This window comes from Carassius gibelio, chromosome B21, assembly GCF_023724105.1.
Source record: "Carassius gibelio isolate Cgi1373 ecotype wild population from Czech Republic chromosome B21, carGib1.2-hapl.c, whole genome shotgun sequence".
In the NCBI taxonomy this organism is placed as follows: domain Eukaryota; kingdom Metazoa; phylum Chordata; class Actinopteri; order Cypriniformes; family Cyprinidae; genus Carassius; species Carassius gibelio.
The window spans coordinates 13,854,843-13,863,963 of NC_068416.1; positions in this window are offsets into that span (position 1 = coordinate 13,854,843).

Genomic DNA, 9,121 nt, shown 5'->3' on the forward strand with positions numbered 1-9,121 from the left:
AATCTTTCGCCCTGAAGACATCGCTACAACGCTGATTGGCTGTCTGATGGCATCACAACAGCGCGCAAACCCCCAAGGTTAGCTAAAATTGCAAAGCGAGGAATAAACTAATTAACTGCGTCACATCATACGTCTAAGATAGTCTTAATTTCTTCAGAAAGTTTAAACATTGGTCTGGGAGTTCGCAATATTTGGAGTTTGCTGTTTAATAAGAGAAGTTAAAGACAACTTTGCTTCAGGTAAGTTTTATTTTGCAGCATTATGTTACATTTTGTTATCTTTCAGTGGTGTTTTGTCTTAGAGCAAAAACAAAGTATTAGAATGATAAATAATTAACTAAAGAGGGGCTAAACAGGGTACAACATTTAAAAAATAAAACCTTGTATTCGGACTAATGAAACTAGATTTATGTATCATAAATGAACTAAGCTAAGCTTTGATACAACCTCTCAACGTTTCTCTCTTTTTTTTTTTTTTTTTTTACAAAATGTGCTTTATAGCTTGGTTTGTGTAATATAATTGCAACTTTATGTTTAACAGCATTCAAGATGTTTTTAAAATCTCAAAGCACATTCTCATGTTAGCATACATATTACACTTTCACATGTGACCATCAGTTCCACAACAAATATGAAATAACATAATTAAATATTATCTGACAAATCTGATGGTGGTGACGAAAACCTGAATTTTTAGTCATTTTTAACTATCTAATACATTGAATCAGTCCATTACTGTATTAAAACAAACACTACAAACAGTGACTATGTTGTTGTTTTATTAAACTTTAATTCAGGAGTCATGTTTAAGTATTTTGATTTAACACTAGAACACAAAATCTTATGGTGGTGACATCTGATGGGTGTTGACAAATTTGGTGTTTCTTTCACAAAACAAATGGAGTTTATATACAGGTAGTAGCCATTTAGCTTTTTTCAGTTGATGCTAATGGAACCTGCTTCAGGAAAATAAAATGATCTAAATATTTCAAACAATTTCCTTAGAAATTGGAAGATGGTGTTGACATATAATGATTGTGACAAAGGAAATAGTAACATTAGGATTTAAAATATTCTAAAACTATAAAACTTAGCAGAGCCTGTCTGACAATGATGTATACTCTGTAGAGGTGGGATGTGGCAAGAGGGTCATTTATAGTGGCAGCCACCCCTGATATTCCCTGATATTTGATTGGAGATGTTATTAAGTGTTGCTTTTGGTAAAACAAGCTCTTTTTCATAATTAAAAATAACCTTTTATAAATGTTATTGCATATGAATGATTTAACCTTTTTCTGTGGACACACTGTTTGAGATGTAGTGAGAGAACAATAAGAGTCATAGATTTGGTATAATAATGAGAAAATTAAATTAAAGGTGATAATTGTGTTAAATAAATTATATTATTAATCCCTCATGATTTAAATTTTTTATACCTACTAGCAGTTACCCATTTTTTTGGACAACACTGTCAAAATGATCTCCTTGAAATCCGTGAAAACAACTATGAATGACTACTGCTGTTTCATAAAACTAGTTTACCAAATAAGCCAGGCTTGTTTAAATTATTCTGACTTATTGTCACTTGATTTGCTTTCCGATAGCAAAATTACCATAGCTCAAGCTCAGTCACTGTGGCAACTTGTGCTGGGAAACTATGGAGCTTATAATCTAACAAAACTATTTGAATTTGTATTGTGTAAATGCTTCACTGCAAAATGAAACTGCTGTATAGTTAGAAACCACAGCGTCAATCGCAAATTAGTATCTTTCTTACTACTAAACCATTTCAAGACTTTGTTGTCTGTCTCAATAACAAAATCCATGCCAAGTAAATAATACCTCAGTGAATCAAAGGCCCATTTCAAAGCTAGACATTCCTTTTCAGCACGGAATACCTTCTTTTGGAAATAATGTCTGACTAAGATACACCACTGGGTGTCTTTCTCAGTTTTCCTCCTGCATCAAAACAGCTCCTACCTCTACATCCGACGCATCAGTCTTAAGAACAAAAGCTTTCCTAAAATCAGGGCTTTGCAGAATTGGTTGTTCGCTCAATATAAGTTTCAACTACTCAAACACCTTTTCGGAAGGTGCTGACCACTGCACTACATTCGAATTCGTCTTTTTTATTAAATATGTTAACGGTGCCGCTATAGTTGAAAATGGGAAATGAATTTACAATAACAACCTAAGAATAACCCAAGAAAAGATCTAATTTGTTTCTTTGTTGTTGGACGTGGACATGACTGAATGGTGCCGATCTTCTGCACTTGCGCTTAATCTTAACGTTTCCCAACACAAACCCCAAATATTAAAGGGTTAGTTCACCGAAAAATTAAAATCATGTCATTAATAACTCACCCTCATGTCGTTCCAAACCCATAAGACCTCCGTTTATCTTCGGAACACAGTTTAAGATATTTTAGATTTAGTCCAAGAGCTCTCAGTCCCTCCATTGAAGCTGTGTGTACGGTCTACTGTCCATGTCCAGAAAGGTAATAAAAACATCCTCAAAGTAATCCATGTGACATAAGAGGGTCAGTTATAATTTTTTCGAAGCATCGAAAATACATTTTGGTACAAAAATAGCAAAAACTACAACTTTATTCTGCATTGCCTTCTCTTCCATGTCTGTTGTGAGTGAGTTCAAAACACAACAGTTCAATGATGTCCGGTTTACGAACAAATCACTCGATGTAACCGGATCTTCTTGAACCAGTTCACCAAATCGAACTGAATCGTTTGAAAGGGTTCTCGTGTCCAATAAGCATTAATCCACAAATGACTTAAGCTGTTAACTTTTTTAATGTGGCTGACACTCCATCTAAATTAAAACAAACCAAAATCCCGGAGTAATTCATGTACTCAATCAGTACACTGACCGAAATGCTGTGAAGATAGAACTGAAAATGAACACTGAACCGAACATCTTCCCATGATGAAATAATAAATAATAAATAGCGGAAGAACCCGAAAATGCATCAACCTATTCGGGGTACGTAACGCAGTCAATTCTTGCGACCCTAGATCAAAAGGTACCTGCCAATAACCTTAATGGTACTGATAAACTTAGACTTACCAAGTTTCTCAATTAAATCATTGATACATGGCATAGGATACGAGTCAAATGTGGACACAAACTTTAAACGTTAAAGTTTTAACGTTAATCAATGCTAAACACCAGAGTGTTGTCCTTCTTTGCCACTAACACCACAGGATTACAACTTTCGCTCATAGACTGTTCCACTACCAATCTGCTGCATAGATTTTACCTCATCCTCAAAACCTGTTACCAAGCATTTAGGAATACTGTTACTCAATCACTTCAGCTGTGCATTTTCTTTAAGCACTATCTTATGCATTATAAGATTTGTATAACACAGCTGACTTCTAAACAGTTGAATCACACATTCGCTGAATTTGGACTCAATGCTCAGTAGAAATATGACTGAGATTTACTGATAAGATTGGTTGACTACCAGGAAGACATTGTCCATCTACTTCCTTCTCCTGCTCTACTAGCCTAATGAAATAAGCGACTGCACTCTGCATTCTAGGATACCATTCCTCATCCCAGGTTAATATTTAATATACTATGCAAGCGCATCTGTACTGGGGTGGCTATCTTATATGCAGTGGTACCCAGCTTCTTGGTGATCTCAAATGGCCCTTGCCACTTACCTAGAAGTTTATTTTCCGAAGCTTTACAAGTACTTTTTGACCAGACTTGAACGATCGCCGCTATCATATTATATCTCTTTTTTTCTGTGCTTCCCTCTTATGTACAGTTGCCAACTCAGTCATTTAATGCAATCTTTCCCACATAGTGATCACATAATCAATAACATTATTTTTAGGAGCATTCTATGAACCCCCCTCCCACCATGCTTTCAAAATGGATAATGGTCCCAGCACTTCGTGCCCATACACCAGCTGGAATGGCAAGAAACCTGTGGATGCCTGTAGAATTTCTCTATAAGCAAACATGAGGTAAGGTAACCACTGATCCCAGTCGGTCCCCGCCTCATCCACAAATTTACGAAGCATCAGTACAAGCGTTTGATTATGGCTCTCAACAAGAGATGATAGGGAATTGTTTTTAACCATTTTATTTCAAATAACAGATACACTTGTTGTAGGTACTAAGAAGTAAAATTAATTCATCTATCAGTCAGTACTTCTTTTGGCAACCCCACTCTAGAGAAAAACTCATGTGGCATAATCAGATATGACTAGCATATTTATAATTGTTCTCACTCTCTCTAACGGGCCCACGATGTCCATTCCCAGCCACTGAAATGGTACATCAATAACGGATAGAGGGACTGATGGCACTTTGTGAGGTTTGTGACTTCCGCTATATTTACACTCAGGGTAAGCTTTACAGAAATCAGCAATGTATTTGGACATTGACTCAGCCAATAAACAGACCTGCTAATCCTAGAGTGCACCCAAGGAATAGAATGGCCTATTGTCATCACAACATTACGTACACTAGCTGGCAATACCACTTGTAAGTTTTCACCCACCTTATGATACAAAAGAATTTCCCCCAAAACCTCAAGACAGTTTCCCACTCAGTGCTGCCTCAACATCTTGTGAATACAATTTTGAGATTTCAACATCCTGTTTTTGTTACTGTCTCAAATTGCCAGATTAAGAACTGATCACCATGCACAAGTTTCTTCATTTCATACATGCCTGTCCTACAGTCCCTTTGAACTTTCCCCGTCTTGTCCCTTTAAAATTTCTTCTTTTTACATTGTTCCACAGGCAACGTCATTGGATAATCTTCACCCTCTCTCAGTTCACTTTGTAACCGTGACAAAACTAGATCTACATCACGAACATCACTAAGTGAAACAGATCAGCCAGAGTAGGAAAATCATGACCTAAGATTACTGGATATGGCAAACCCCCTGCAAGTCCCACCCTAATCAAAAAACTGAGGGCACATAACTGGGGAGAACATTCAGAATCAACTAAGGTTTGCGTGCAATCCGTATCAATTAAAGCATTCACCTTTTTTCCATTTATCTCTATCGTTCTTAATGTGAGTTGGAACATACAGACTAGTTTCTGTAACCATTTCTTGTGGTACATAACACATAGTGGTAAGAGTTATCTTCAGATGGGAACACATAGGTTGCTTATACCCCAAGTGACCACACTTTATTAAGAGACCCACTACTTTGAGATGTTGAATGCATTCGGCGAGAAGACCTGTCCCACATTATCTTTTAGGTAGTAAACTCCACTCAGGTTGTATTTACTGGAATTTAGGTTATAAGCATTGTCTCTATTTGGTATCTGTGAGGTGACTGAGGGTCTGACATTTGTCAGGAATACAATAACAGTGGTTATTAATTTAGCCTGGCTTCCATAGAGTAATATACACGTTTATTCTTCCATTCATATTGAAAACCCTTGTTAAATCTCAAAAAAAGTTGTTTCCAACCAGATATCATTGTATCTTTCACAGAATAACAAACTGGATGCTAATCAGTCAGGTTTCAGGAGTGGCCATTCAACTGAGACTGCACTAATGTCAGTAACGGAAGACCTGTGGATTGCAGAAGCTGATTCCAAATCATCAGTTCTTCTTCTGCTGGATCTGTCTGCTGCTTTTGACACTGTCAATCATCAGATCCTCCTGTCTGCCCTGTCATCACTGGGCATCACATGGATTTCAGTTCGCTGGTTTGAATCCTATCTCACTGGTACGTCTTTCATAGTGGCTTGGGTAGGGGAGGTATCCAAAGCACATCAACTTGCCACTGGGGTTCTTTCTCCATATACACAACATGGGTCCCATCATACAAGCACATGGATTCTCCTACCATTGCTATGCTGATGACATGCAGCTCTATCTTTCATTTCAACCAGATGATCCAATGGTAGCTGCACAGATCTCAGGCTGCCTGGCGGACATCTCGCTATGGATGAAAGAATATCACCTACAGCTCAACCTAACAAAGACTGAGCTTCTTGTCTTCTCTGCCACTCCAACTCTACAGTATGATTTCTCCGTTCAGCTAGGCTCTTCTACAATTACCCCATCAACTTCGGTCAGAAATCTTGGGTAACCTTTGACCAGCTGACCTTCAAAGACCACATTACAAAAATCAATCTCGCAGGTTTGCATTGCACATCATCAGAAAGATCAAGCCCTTTCTAACGGAGTATGCTGCATTAGTTCTTGCCCAGGCCCTTGTCATTTCAAGGCTGGACTACTCCAATGCTCTTCTGGCTGGACTTCCATCAAGCACAATCAAACCTCTACAAACGATTCAGAATGCTGCGTCATGATTGGTCTTCAAGCCCACGTTACACCTCTCTTTATCTCCTTGCAATGGCTACAGGTTGTGGCTCGCATCAAGTTCAAGACATTGAAGCTTGCATATAGAACAGCCACAGACTCAGCACCTGCCTACTTCCACTCACTATTATGAATCTATATCCCCTCCATCCTCTCATGGTACCATCACAGGGAGGCTCAAAATCGCTTTCCAGAACATTCTGGTTCACAATTCCTGTCTGGTGGAATGATCTTTTCACCCCTATCCAGAATGCTGTATCCCTGACAATTTTCAAGTGACAGCTGAAAACTCCTCTTTCGAAACTACTTGGCTTCATCATAAAAAGAAAAAGAAAAAGAAAAAAAAACTTTATCTTTATTTATTACTTCCCTTTCTAACATTTACTTATTTGAACAATGTCTAAAACTTGGTATTATAAGCACTTCCTGTGTCTGTTTGCTTATTTAAAAATAACCGCTTGATGTATCTCCCAATTGTAAGTCGCTTTGAATGAAAGCACCTTCAAAATGACTAAATGACTAAATGTTTATTGTAATGAGTTTTTTACGATGTGACCAAATTAACCATAGATGTATAAGACATGCAAAAAACAAACAAGGCAAATTTCTTTCTAAAGAGTCATGAAAATGAATTAGTTATTGTGCATTTGATTTATTTTCATAATATTTAATAATTTGTTAAATCATAAAACAATTATTATTGGTTAATAAATATATGTATTTTAATTGTATGGCTGTTGGCTAATTGTTTTGTTTTAGAAGGTAAATGTGAAGTAGCTGTAGTAGGAAGAGCGGTTTTTACAAAGGTATGTTGATGAAAGCATACTGTATATGGATGGAGGTCTATTGCAAGTGCAGTAATACCACAAAATAGTGGTATTAAGTAAGTAGATGAATGTATATGGTAAGTATTTTGTATGAAAGAATGTGTTTATTACTAGAAATGTCAGACAGCACCAGAGATGTTAAGTATATGCACCTGCTTAAGTTGACCAACAGCCTGCATTATTAGCATGCTTCATGACTACACTTGACCTCATTTAGTAGACCAGATGTTGGGTATTGGACCCCACATTGGTCTTAAATGGGGGACTGAAGAAGTGGATGCCGAGTTACCATATCCTCATATCGATATTAATTATATTATGACATTTATTTCTTGTTTGACTAGTAATCATGTTATGCAGGAGTGAAATGTGTAACGTTATGTGCGCTTATGAGATATTAAAGAATACTGCTTTATGCTGTACTTCTACTCTCTAAGATGATGACTTCATAGTGTGTGTGTGTGTGTGTAACAAACCATACTGATAAAATTCTAGCTAGGGCTAAGCGGCCTTGAAGTTTTGATAAGTGCTCTAGGGAAGTTGTGGCCTAATGGTTACATATCTCTCTTACTCTCTCTCTATACTGTATATAAAGTACATTATATATTATTATGTAAACTATAATATTATACTCTATAATATTGTATGTTATCATAGATATTATTAAGTTAACGTCAATAAACAATCGTGTACTACAATTACATGCCATTCTATAAGGTGACATTTCAGCACTTGACAAATGGATAGCTACTCCTAAGTAGCACTTAAAGCACAGCTACGTGCGATTGCTTTACTTTCATTGTTGGGAAACGCACAAGAAACAATAACAAATTATCGTAAACTTATTCGTAGAAAACGCTCTTATAAGCGCTAAGATCAATCATTATCAGGAATCCCTGCCCTGGTCTGGAGCAGGCTAACTGTCAGGCTAAACTGAGTTCCCTTTAACACTGACCAATAGAGACAGGGCAACACACGCCATAATCTGAAAACAACACAAACCTGAGGGGAAAACAGTCCAATTCTCTCCACTGACTTTCTATTGGGGGTGCACGATAAATATCGGCTGATAATTAATACCCATCTAGTCAGTAAGGCCGGTTATCTAATCAGCGGTAAATTCCATCAGGTGCATGATTTCACATAGAGCAGCTGTTAATACACAGAGCCGTTGCTAACTGACAAGCTGCGCAATTCCAAGCTGATAATGACCGTGAATTTGCGTAGCTTGTCAGTTAACAACGGCTCTGTGTATTAACAGCTGCTGGAAAGCTGCCACCTTGTCGTTTCTTACTTAACAAAAAACAGAATAATGCCTAAAAGATGCTATGTGGCAAGGTCTAAACAAGCTAAAAAAAAAAAAAAAACAGCTATGTTTTTATAAGCTGTCGACCCAAAATAATTCGCGTTTAGGACACAAAAGTAGAGCGCAACATATATACATCAGTCTGGTGAGTAAACTAAAATATTTCCTAGCCAATGGTGATTCAATTGCCAAGGTGTCCGTAGAGGGTTAATACAGAAAATGCTACTTAAATAATCAAATGTATAAAAAGATATATGGTACAGGCAACTGTATTTAATGTATTGTGCCCAAAATGTAGCTACCTTTTTTTTTTTTTTTTATAAAGAGCTTAAGTTGATTTACAGTTACCGCTATCATTAAAATACACTTATATGTAGGATTAAAATTCTACATGTCACATTTTATGTCCAACAACAAATATTTAAGCAGAATGTATATTTTACTCAGAATAACTGCACTATTATATTCAGCACATATGTGCACATTCAGCTCGTTCACTCGCGAAGCCTTATGGAGCCAAAAGAGTCTCAATAAAGGTAAATGTACACACTACATTCACATATGCACACACAGGATTCATACATGCACACACATAATTCATAAATACACACACAGGATACACAAATGCGCACAAAATTCACAAATGCACACACAAAATGTAAAAAGC